The sequence below is a fragment of the Dipteris shenzhenensis genome, chromosome 21 (assembly GCF_047967505.1).
Source record: "Dipteris shenzhenensis isolate YYH24624 ecotype China chromosome 21, Dip_SZ_1.0, whole genome shotgun sequence".
Taxonomy (NCBI): Eukaryota; Viridiplantae; Streptophyta; class Polypodiopsida; order Gleicheniales; family Dipteridaceae; genus Dipteris; species Dipteris shenzhenensis.
This window is the reverse complement of record NC_141616.1, coordinates 2,367,714-2,370,974: the sequence shown is the minus strand read 5'-3', so window position 1 is coordinate 2,370,974 and position 3,261 is coordinate 2,367,714. Positions and strand designations below refer to the sequence as shown.

Sequence of the window (3,261 nt, the reverse complement as noted above, 5' to 3'; positions counted from 1 at the left end):
AAAAAGGGGGCTGGTGAAAGAGAAAATCGCGGAGTGTTTAAGTTCGTCAAGATCACGTGTTCTCTTGTAGCCATAGGGTCAATTTAGCTGAAAGACCCGTCTAACCCTGATTTCCGGGTCTCTCGGTCACAAAGTCCGCGTAGGTACGAAGTCGGTGCTCACGGCCGGGCGAAATAGCAAGACCGACTTTTACACAGCAAAGTTGCAAACACAACAGTAGGGCGCCCAAGACATTCCCGAGATTCGCTCATCACCTATAAATCTATAGTGTCAATATGTATAGAGTCTAGACACCAGTTTCTCAATCAGATATCCATGGCAGGAAATGAAGCTTCGGCACACCTCTTCCTCGTCGTAAGCTTGTTCTTCAATGTGGTCTTGAGCTTAGAGTTTAATTGGCCAACAGTTCACACCATAGATGGGTTTTTACTTCAGAAACCGAAGGATACTTCCTACAAGCCCTCCTACACCGGGGATGCAACCGGGGACTCCATCTGGCTCACTCCAAACCCCGATTCTACCCTCAGAAATTACCAGCTCTACGACGTTGGCCGTGTTCTCTACAAGACGCCCATTCCCCACCTCGTTTCATTCCATACCTCCTTCACGTTCCAGATCGTCACAAATACCCCGTATAACCATTCTGGCGATGGCCTTGCTTTCACCATTACCGCAGATGCGCAAGCCCCCTTGAACAGCACTGGCCGGCTCCTTGGCCTCACCTCCGAGTCCCGCCTCAATCGAAAGCAGCATCAGTTCTTTGCCGTTGAGTTTGACACGTTCCAGAACCTTCAAGCGGAGATCGTGGACCCGAGCGCCAGTCACATCGGAATCGACATCAATAGCCTGAAATCTATGGCGGTTCTCGACACCTCCAATCAATCCAGGTTCTATCCAGAGCTCTTCCTCTACAACAACTATACTTTCACTGCTTGGGTGAGCTATAATGCTTGCAGCCACCTGATCCAAGTGTGGGTGACCAACAGCAGCGCCATGGCCGATCAGCGTCCTCCGGAGCCATGCCTGTTGGCTAATTATAATCTCACTCAGATCTTCAAGGACGAGGATATGTTGTATGTTGGCATTACAGCCACCTCCGGTAATAATTCTCAAGGCAATGTCCTCTACTCTTGGAATTTCACCGTGGAGGACGTGAATAAGAAACGATATCAGTCGAATCCGCGGGTTCGGATCCGTGTCGCTGGAGCGGTAGTCGTACTATGTACTGTAGCATTATGTAGCATCGTTCTGGTTGTTAGAAGGAGAAAATCAGCATCCCACCGAAGGAGGGAGACACCTGGAATGGAGATGGCTTCCATTGGCATGCACCGGTATAGGTACACAGATCTGAAGAGAGCTTCTCAAAACTTCAGTGATAAGCAGAAAGTGGGCCAAGGGGGATCCAGCAACGTATACAAGGGCATCCTTCCTGGTGGAACCCCGGTGGCGGTGAAGAGGCTAAAGGATGGCTTGAGAATGGAGGCTGAAATCGCACGAGAGGTGCAGATCATCAGCCAAATTCGCCACGGCAACCTGCTGCAGTTACAAGGCTGGTGCTACGAGAGAGGGGAAGCTCTGCTGGTTTAGGAGTTCATGGCCAACGGCAGCCTGGACACCTATCTCTATGGGGAGAGAAGGCGCAGCCAGCCACTAACGAGTGAGGCGAAGTACAACATTTTAGTGGGGGTTGCTGCTGCACTGGAATACTTGCACGGAGGTTTGGGAGAGTGCGTGCTACACAGGGATGTGAAGGCAGCCAACGTGCTGTTAACAGAGAGCTTCGAGGCGAGGCTGGGGGATTTCGGGCTTGCGCGTCTCATAAAGCACGATCAAGTTGTGAGTATAACTTCAGCGGGCACGCCAGGATACGTCGCCCCGGAGGTGGTGTACAAGGGGAAAGCGACGGATAAGGCGGATGTATACAGCTTCGGAGTGTTGGCATTGGAGGTAGCTTGTGGGCGGCGCTCATTAGATGCCACTCTAAATCTCGGCCTTGTGGACTGGGTGTGGCTGCTACACCACAGCAGCACCATCCAGGACGCCCTCGATCCAAACCTTTTACAGACATCGCTCAGCGAGAGGGAGAAGCTGAAATGGCGATGCGTGCTCCACTTGGCCCTTCTGTGCAGCCAAGCTTGCCCTCACTCACGCCCACCCATGAGGCAAGTGCACCAAGCTTTACAAGAAATCACTGTCTTACCAGTCCATATTCCTCGTCCCTGGCCCAAGCACTTGGCCCTTCCTCCTCGAGATGGGCTGGACATTCCAGTCCAGCGCTCTCTGCAGTCCACCGTGCGCTCCGTCTCGGTAAAGGCTGCCGAAGAGAGATGCATATTACCTCTTTTAAATTACACTATATAGAAATAGGAGACGACCTTTCTTTAGGGAGGACTATGATGGTAGGGTCTCTTGAAAGTTCTACGGAAAGATGGAAATTTTTGGAACATGCAAGGTCCCTAAGGGATGGTGAGTTGTTAATTAGGTCCATAGTTTTGAAGTTAGTTCATTTGGTCAACCACAATTTGAATGGTCATACTAACCAATTTTTGAATGGTGAGATGGTATGAGCTTTAAGTGTGCGTTAGTGGTCGTTTAAGAGCTTCTAATGTGTTTAAGGTTTAAGGTTTTTGCTTTTTCTTGTGATATTCTTGTCTTTTGTTGTGGAGATCCTAAATGGTTTTGTCTTTTGTTAGGTATTTTTCTCTAAAGATAGAGGCTCTCTTTGTCTCCACCCTTATATTACTCTTGCCAAAATAGGTACTTTCCCACTTTTACTTAATGGTCCATCACACTACACACCTCTTTCATCTCTTTTCTCTCCTCTCTTTCAGTCATAGACATTTCCCCATATTCCTTCACCTATCATTTCCCTTTTACAAGTTATTAGAAATATTTATGGAGCTACTTTACACTTAGACTTATAATGACACTCCAAAAGACAGGGCGTTAGTGGGATTCCACCTTGTTTGCGTAATGTGAGCATAAAGATGGAAAATTTTTGCATGCCCCTCGCTAGGCCTAAGTGAAGGCCTCTTCTCTAAGAAACAAAACTTGGTAACTCCTCGAAGCTCCCCTCGACCTTGCCGGCTTGCCGGCCATATGTTAGGACGGCAGTTATGCTTGTAGTGTGGGATGTTGGAAACCAAGTGATTTGTAAGGATGGGACCCCATATGCGATGAGAGTTAGTTGTGTTGCTTCATTTATTAAGTTATTGTTGGTAGATTTTAGTAGAATTATTAAGAAAAACACCCTTTGATTAG

The 3,261-nt window shown here is 48.3% G+C and overlaps 1 pseudogene; it reads left to right on the top strand.

Annotated features, from left to right (window-relative positions):
- The first annotated feature begins 315 nt into the window (after positions 1-315).
- LOC147888359 (L-type lectin-domain containing receptor kinase S.4-like) lies at positions 316-2,361 on the top strand (annotated as a pseudogene).
- Positions 2,362-3,261: the final 900 nt, after the last annotated feature.